A 9,537-nucleotide genomic window follows, 5' to 3' on the forward strand; every position below is an offset into this window, starting at 1 on the left:
TTGGTTATTCAGAGTGGACATATATGCTATTTTTGAGTACAGGAAATAATGGAATTTCTGGAATATACATGCAGTGAGTAAATTTGTCAGTGATTGGGCCAGAATAAGTTTTCAGTGAATGATTTTCCCCAGGATTTTGAATAGTAAAGGGAAGATTTTGGTAAGGTTAGAGGATAATTCTAGGAAAACAGGATGGGATCTTACCTGTGGGACTCCTTGTGAAACTGGTTGTGATGTCCTTTACCACATCCAGTGCTCCTCTTTTTACCCTGACTCAGTTTGAGATGATCCTGCCTGATGCCTGGAAAGCTATCTGATCTTGTTTGCTTATTAAAAGTTTGATGTCTCTTACAGATCCCTGACAATTAGTGTGGCCTAGGCTAACATGAACCCTAGGTTTCATAAATGAAGGAGACAAGAAGAGTTTGGCAAATTGTGGCCAATTAACTTTAGCCATTGCTAAAGAAGATTCTTTTTCTGTTGGAGGTTGGGGACTCCTAAAGCCCAATTCTCTAAGCTGCCCAGATGTGATCTTGCCAAGCTGCCAATTAGAATAGAAATGTCATGGCCAAGATAAGGCTATTCCATCAGGAGTCTCTGTGGGGTTGGAGCAAGACATTATGTTGACTTGGAGGCAAAGCAGGAAATTTTGCATTTTTTGGGTCCTGTAGACCATCAGTGGCTACTTCTTTGACTATTCCATTGGCTCCAGTCTAAACATATGGACTCAACTTTTCCAGTTGAGTTTCATTTCTATTCAGCCTCTAGACCAATCCCATCCCAGGGGAGAAGAACTCTACCTTCTGTTATTACTTTTTTTGCATCTTTGCTGAATGGCCAGAGGGGTAATGTCAGTCAGTGAATAGCAGTTATCAAGCGCCTGCTATATGCCAGGTACTGTGCTAAGCACTGGGGCCACAAAAGCAAAATAGACATTCCCTGTCACAGTCTAATGGGAGAGACAACACGAAAATAACTATTTTCAAACAAGACACATGCTGAATAAATTGGAGAAAATAAATAAAAGAAAGACACTAGCATTAAGGCCAACCAACAAAGGATTGTAAAAGATGATGTTAGCTGGTGCTTGAAGGAAGCCAGCAAAGCTAGGAATACAAAATGAGGAAGGAGAGTATTCCAGGTATGGGGACCAGCCAGTGAAAATGTCCAGAGTAGAGAGACAGTGTTTTGTATCAGGCACGCCAAGGAGACCAGTGTTACTGGATCATGGTGTATATGGTGGGAGAGTAAGGTAAAGAAGACTGGAAATGTAGGAGGGGACCAGGTTATTAAAGGCTTTGAATGAAAAACAGAATTTTTCATTTGATTTTTAATGTGACTGGGAGTCACTGGAGTTTATTAATTGGAGGGTGACATGGTCGGATCTGTGTTTTAAGAAGATTAATTTGCTAGCTGAGTGGATGATGGACTGGGGTGAGAGGAGTTTGACATAGGGAGACCAAACAACCAAACATTGCAACAATTCAGGTTTGAGGTGATGAGAGCTTCCACAATGTGGTTGCAGTGTCAGAGAAGAGAAGAGGGCATATGTAAGAGATGTTGCAAAGGTAAAATTGATGGGACTTGAAAACAGATAAGATATTAGGATGAGAGAGAGAGTGAGAAGTCAAGGATGACACCTGGGTGTTTGAATTTGAAGCTGGGTGACTGGAAGGATGATAATGTCCTTGACAGTATTAGGGAAGTTCAGAAGGGGAGAGAATTTTGGGAAAATGTAATGAGCTCAATTATGGACATGTTAAATTAAGATATCTCTGGGACATCCAGTTTGAGATGTCCAATAGGCAGTTGGAGATATGATAGTGGAGGTCATCAGAGAGTTTAGGGCTGGATAAGTAGATTTGAGAATCATCAGCATAGGAATGTTTATTTAATTAATGAGAGATGATGAGATCTCCAAGTGAAATAGTATAAAGGGAGAAGAGAAAAGAGCACAGGGCAGAGCCCTTGGATATAGCCTACCTTTGGAAGGTAGTGGTGACTGCAAAGGAGAATCAGACAAGTTGAAGGAGAACTGAGATAGTGCCATGGAACTCAAGACAAGTGGGCATTAAGGAGAAGAGGGTAATTGACAATGTCAAAGTTTGCAGAGAGCTCAAGAAGAATGGTGAATGAAAAAGGGTCATAATATTTGGCAATTAAGAGGTCATTGGTAATTTTGGAGAGCAGTTTCAGTTGAATGATAAAGTCAGAAGTTAGACTATGGAGAGTTAAAAAGTGTGAGAGGAAAGGAACTGAAGGCATCAATTACATCCAGTGTTTTCAAGGAGTTTATTCACAAAAGGGAGAATAGTTATAGCATGATGGCTAGTGGGGAGTGAGTGATCAAGTGAGGCTTTTTTGAGGATAGGGTGAGATATGTGAATGTTTGTAGGCTGTAGGGAAGCAACCAAGAGGCAGAAAAGAAATCGAAGATAATTGACAGGGTGAGGTGATGGAGGTGGCAACATGCTGGAGAATACAGGATGGAATACAGTCACTTGTGCACATAGAGGGTCAATATGAGTTCACAGTGAATCTCAAAGGAGGCAAGGTTACTGAGAGATGGTAGGAGAGAGAGAACCTGGAAATGATGATGGGAAGCAAGGAATATTCCAACTACCTCACCTCAATCAGTGTATCAGAGGCAATGAATGGAAGTGCATTCATTGCTGGAGAGGGCAGCCAGGAAAGCTGTCTTATTAGGAGTGAGACAGATCTCAATGAGATCCAGAAGATGGAAGGAATGGTAAAAAAGTTTTAAGGTAAACGTTGTTTTTTTTTTAAGTCTATGGACTATTAAATAATCTGAACCTAAACAACAAGTGGGTCAAAGAAAAAATCCCAAAACAATTGATTTCATTAAAGAAAATGATGATGATGAAACAATATATCAAAATTTATGGGATGCAGCCAAAGAAGTTCTTAGGGGAAAATTTATATCCCTAATTGCTTACATCAATAAAATAGAGAAAAAGCAGATCAATGATTTGGGCATGCAACTAAAAAAAACTAGAAAAAGAATAAATTAAGCCCCGCCCCCCCCACTAAGCAACAAATTGGAAATCCTGAAAATCAAAGGAGAGATTAATAAAATCGAAAGTAAGAAAACCATTGCATTATTAAATAAAACTAGAATCTGGTTTTATGAAAAAAACCCAATAAAATAGACAAACCATTGGTTAATATGATCAAAAAAAGGAAAGAAGAATACCAAATTACTAGTATCAAAAATGAAAGGGATGAACTCACCACCAAAGAAGAGGAAATTAAAACAATCATTAGGAACTATTTTGTCCAATTATATGCCAATACATTTGACAATCTAAATGAAATGGATGAATATCTACAAAAATATAAACTACCCAGATCAGCAGAAGAAGAAATAAAATATTTAAATAACCCAGTTTTAGAAAAAGAAATAAAAAAGCCATCAATGAACTTCCTGAGAAAAAGTCTCCAAGGATCAGATAGATTCACAAGTGAATTCTACCAAACATTTAAAGAACAATTAATCTCAATATTATGTAAATTATTTGAAAAAATAAGTGGAGTCCTACCAAATTCCTTTTATGAGAAAAATATAGTGCTGATACCAAAACCAGGAAGAGCCAAAACCGAAAGAAAGTTATAGACCAATCTCACTAATGAATATTGATGCAAAAATTTTAAAAGAGATACTAGCAAAAAGATTACAGAAATATATCACAAGGATCACACACTATGACCAGGTGGGATTTATACCAGGAATGCAGGCCAGGTTCAATATTAGGAAAACTATCAGCATAATTGACCATATCAATAACAAAAGCAACAGAAATCATATGATTATATCAATAGATGCAGAAAAAGCCTTTGACAAAATACAGCACCTATTCCTATTAAAAACACCAGAGAACATAGGAATAAAAGGAGCTTACCTTAAAATGATAAACACTATTTATCTAAAACCATCAGCAAACATTATCTGTTATGGGGATAACCTAAAAGCCTTCCCAATACAATCAGGGGTGAAGCAAGGATGTCCATTATCACCTCTATTATTTAATATTGTGTTAGAAATGTTAGGTATAGCAATAAGAGAAGAAAAAGAAATGAAAAGAATTGGAATAGGTAATGAGGAAACAAAACTCACTCTTTGCAGATGATATGATGTTATACTTAGAAAATCCTAGAGAATCAACTAAAAAGCTACTTGAAATTACTGACAACTTTAGCAAAGTTGCAGGATACAAAGTAAACCCACATAAATCGCCAGCATTACTATCTATTATCAGTAGCGTCCAGCAACAACAGAAAGAGAAATTTCTAGTGGAATATCTCAGTGATTTGTCCTTGGTCCTATAATATTTACCATTTTAATCAATGACTTGAAAGGCATGTTTCTCAAATTTGCAAGTTGTGTGATAGAATACAAGAATATCCTGAAAGTCTAGAACAATAATTCTCTTGTACTCAAGGAAAGCTCCTGGAAGATAACTCCCATCTGTTTACCCAACACCGTCCATGGCCCTAGGGAAATACAACTGCCTTTAAACTAAACATCATGTATTGTGAATCACTCCTGACTGGACCCAAGCAATTCTTGTCAAGTTTTGACAGTATACAATGTTCCTTTGGTTCTACTCATTTTGCTCTTCATTGTTTCATGGAAGTCTCTCCATGTTTTTCCAAGATCATTAAGCTCATTTTTTTTGGGGGGGGGGGCAATGGGGATTATGACTTGCCCAGCGTCACACAGCTAGTAAGTGTCAAGTGTCTAAGGCTGGATTTGAACTCAGGTCCTCTTGAATCCAGGGCCGGTGCTTTATTCACTGTGCTACCTAGCTGCCCCCAAGCTCATAGTTTCTTAAAGCACAGTAGTATTCCATAACAATCATATAACACAAGTGCTTCAGCTATTCCCTATTTGACAGGCATCTTTGCAATTTACAGTTCTTTTCCACCACAAAGAGAGATGCTATAAATATTTTGGAACATATGGGTGCTTTTCCTTAATCATCTTGGGAAACAGACTTAGTAGTGGTATTGCTGGGTCAAAGTGTATAGGCAGTTAAATAACTCTTTGGGCATAATTCCAGATTGTTCGACCAACAGTGAATTAATGTCCCAATTTTTCCACATCCCCTCCAACATTTGTCACTTTCACCTTTAATCATTTTAGACAATCTGATAGATGTAAAATGATACCTCAGGGTACTTTTAATTTGCATTTCTTTAATCAATCATGATGTAAAGCATTTCTTCATATGACTATAAATTGTTTTGATTTCTTCATCAAAAAACTGCTTTCTCATATCCTTTGACCATTTATCAGTTGAGGAATGACATATTCTTATAGAGCTGGCAGAGAACTTTAATATAATAAAAATTATCCATTTTTTACCCCACACTGCTCTCTATCTCTTGTTTATTCATAAATTGATCACCTATTCATAAATCTTATAGATAATATATTACATGTTTTTCAATTTTTCTTGTAATATATCTCTTTATATCTAGGTCTTGTATCCATTTTGATCTGATCTTCTTAAATTGTGTAAGACTTATGCCAGATTGCTTTATAGTTTTCCCAACAATTTTTATCAAATAATGAATTCTTATCCCCCAAATTTAAATCTTTACATTTGTCAAATACAAGGTTACTATATTTATTTGCTGCTGCAAATAGCACCACATAGTTTTGATAATCACAGCATTATAATGTAGCTGAAGATCTGGTACTGCTAAGATTCTTTGTGTGTGTGTGTGTGTGTATTTCATTGGCTCCATTAATATTCTTAAGTTTCTGTTCTTAAAATTAATTTTGTTATTGTTCTTTCTAATTTATGAAAATTTGGTAATTTAATTGGGATTGAATTTAATATATAAATTAGTTTATGTAAAGTCACTATTTTTATGATATTGGTCCTACCTTTCCATGAACAATAAATATTTCTCTAATTATTAAAATCTGACTATTTGTATAAAAATATTTTTACAATCTGGTTCAAATAGTTCCTGGATTTCTTTTGGCAGGTATACTCTGAGGTATTTTATTTATTTATATTACTGTCCACACAATCCACACAGTTCATTTATTCACTCATTTATCTAAACAGTATTTTCTAGAGTAATTTTAAATGGAATGTTTCTTATTATCTCTTCTTGCAGGCTTTTTTGTAATATATAGGAGTGCTGATGATTTATGTAGATTTACTTTATATCCTGCTACTTTGCTAATATTATTGTTTGAACTAACTTTTTAGTTGTCTTTGTTATTTTCCAAGTATATCAGCATATTGTCTGCAAAAAGAGATTCTTTTATTACTTCATTCCCTATTAAGATTCCTTCTATTTCTTTTTCTTCTCTTGTTATTTGTAGGATTTTCACTATGATATTGAATAATACAGTATTGAAAGGGGGCATCCTTGTTTTACATTTTATCCTACTATGAAGGCTTCTAGCTTATCCTCATTACAAATAATGCTGGTTGATAGTTTTAGGCAAATGATTTTTATCAACTTAGGGAAAAATCCATTTATACCTATACATTCAAATATTTTTAATAAAAATCAGTTTTGTACTTTATCAAAATCTTTTTCTGCATCTATTGATAAAATAATATGATTTTTGTTATCTTGTTATTGATATAATCTATTATGTTATTAGTTTTCCTTATGTTAAACCATTCCTGAATTCCTGGTATAAATCCTGATTGGTCATAATGTATAATCTTTTTAGTCTATTCTTGTAATCTTTTAGCTAGTATTTTATTTAAGATTTTTGCATCCACATTCATTAATGAAATTGATGTATAATTTTCTTTCTCTGTTTTTACTCTTCCTGGGTTAGGTATCAGTATCATATTTGTTTCATTTAAGGAGCTTGGTAGGATCGCTTCTTTCCCTGTTATTCTAAATAATTGATTTAATATGGGAATTGGTTGATATTTAAATGTTTGATCAAATTCACTTGTAAATCCTTCTGGTCCTGCTGCTTTTCTCTTAGTAAGCTCAATTATGTCCTGTTCGATTTCTTTTTCTAAAATAGGTCTATTTAAATATTCTATTTCCTCTTCTGCTAATCTAGGCAATTTATATTTTGTAAATATTTTTCCATTTCTCTTAAATTGTTAAATTTATTGTTTTTTTCGTTTTTTTTTTTAGTGAGGCAATTGGGGTTAAGTGACTTGCCCAGGGTCACACAGCTAGTAAGTGTTAAGTGTCTGAGGCCGGATTTGAACTCAGGTACTACTGACTCCAGGGCTGGTGCTCTATCCACTGCATCATCTAGCTGTCCCAGTATATTTTTGTTTTAAATAACTCCTTATAATTGCTTTAATTTCATCTTCAATAGTGGTATAGTCACCCTTTTCATTTTTAATACTAGTGATTTGGTTTTCTTCTCTCTTTAAACAATTAAATTAACTAATGGTTTATTTTATTATTTTTTCATAAAACCAATTCACTTTTATTTATTAACTTGATATTTTTATGCTCAATTTTATTAATCTCACCTTTAATTTTAAGACTTTCAATTTAGTGTTTACTTAAGGATTTTTTGTTAGTTCTTTTTCTAGTTTTTTTTAAATTACACACCCAAATCATTAGTCTCTTCTTTCCCTTTTATTCATATAATTATTTAGAGATATAAACTTGCCTCTGATTACTGTTGGTGCATCTCATAGATTTTGCTAAGCTATCTCATTATTATCATTCTCTTTAATGAAATAATTGAATATTTTTATGATTTGTTCCTTAACCCACTCATCCTTTAAGATTAGGTTGTTTAATATTCAATTTATTTTTAATCTATTTCCATGATCTTTTATAAAGTACAAGTTTATTGCATTGTAATCTGAAAGGGATAATTTTAATAGTTCTGCTTTTCTTCTTTCAACTATGAAATTTTTATATCCTAATATATGATCAATCAGGTTTTCACAAGACCTAGCAGCTTCTATACCAAAAAACCACATAGTTTTGGAACATTATATTATGAAGAGCAAAAGAACGGGTGTTATGACCAAGAATAAATTATCCAGCAAAACTGAGTATGATCCTGAATGAAAAAATGGTTATTTGATGAACTGAAAGACTTTCAGGTATTTGTAACAAAAAATCAGAATTAAGTAGAACATTCAATATAAAAGATCCCGAAGAAAGACTAATTTAATATAGAGGGATGACTCTTGGATAAAAGATTAAATTATATGCAATTTGCATCTTTATCCAAGTCATTGATAAAAATTCTTAAAAGCACAGGGCTAGGGGTAGCTAGGTGGCACAGTGGATGGAGCACTGGCCCTGGATTCAGGAGGACCTGAGTTCAAATCCAGCCTCAGACACTTGACACTTACTAGCTGTGTGACCCTGGGCAAGTCACTTAACCCCCATTGCCTCACCAAAAAAAAAAAAAAAAAAGCACAGGGCTAAAGAAAGATCACTCAGGTAATCTAATAATGACTTCCCTAAAAAGTTATCTTAACCCATTAATAACTACTTTTTAAGTCTTACCAATTGATAACAATCCTCCTATCAGTCAATAATTATTTATTAAATACCTAATTTATGATAGGTACTAGGTATTTAGGGACAAAGTAAATCTGTTTCTGCCTTCAAGAAGCTTATATAGATGGAGACAACAGTACAACAACACAACTCATACGAATAGGTATAAAACAAATAAAAGGTAATTTTTGGCTGAAGAGGTATTTGTATTTGGTGGTGGTGGTGCGATCAGGAAGGACCTCAAGGAGGTTTTACATGAACTGTTCTTTGAAGGAACCCAGGGATTCTAAGAGGTGAAGATAAGGAGAGAGTACTCCAGACATTGAGGATTACCCAAGAAACCATTTTTTCTTGGTTCTCCTTTGACCTACCTGACCACTCTTGTCTCCTTTGCTGGAACATCTTGCATATCACACTGCATAACTGGGTATGCCATACAGTGCTCTCTCCTGGGGCCTCTTCTACATTTTTACTATACTCTCTCAGTGACCTCATCAGATCTTATGTTTTTAATTATCCTCTCTATGATAATGACTCCCAAATTTCTGTGTTTAGTTGGTCTATCCTGAGTTCCAGTCCTGAATCACAAACTTCCTGTTAGATATTTCTCATTTCCCAATGTATATCCCATAAGCATCTCAAACTCAACATGTCCAAAATGGAACTCATTACCTTTTCCAATTTCTTTTTTCTGAACCTCTTTCTTTCTGCTGAGAATACCATGATCTTTCCAGTTATCCAGGTTTGTACCCAAGAAACATTCTAGATATCTTTATCATACCACATAGCCAATCATTAATAAAATCTTCTCAATCCTACCTCTACAACATCTCTCATAGGTATCCCATTTTCTACTCCTATGAACCCTAGCTTGAGCCCTCATTGTCCCTCTTTTTTAGATGTCTCTTCTTTTTCTAATAAATTTTTTTTTTTTGGTGAGGCAATTGGGGGTAAAGTGACTTGCTGTAAGGCCTAAAATTCTAGCTAAACTATCTAAAATATCTAATGAGTGGTTGCCAATAAATTATAAGCTTTAGCAAGAGT

This window comes from Dromiciops gliroides, chromosome 2 (genome assembly GCF_019393635.1).
Source record: "Dromiciops gliroides isolate mDroGli1 chromosome 2, mDroGli1.pri, whole genome shotgun sequence".
NCBI lineage: Eukaryota > Metazoa > Chordata > Mammalia > Microbiotheria > Microbiotheriidae > Dromiciops > Dromiciops gliroides.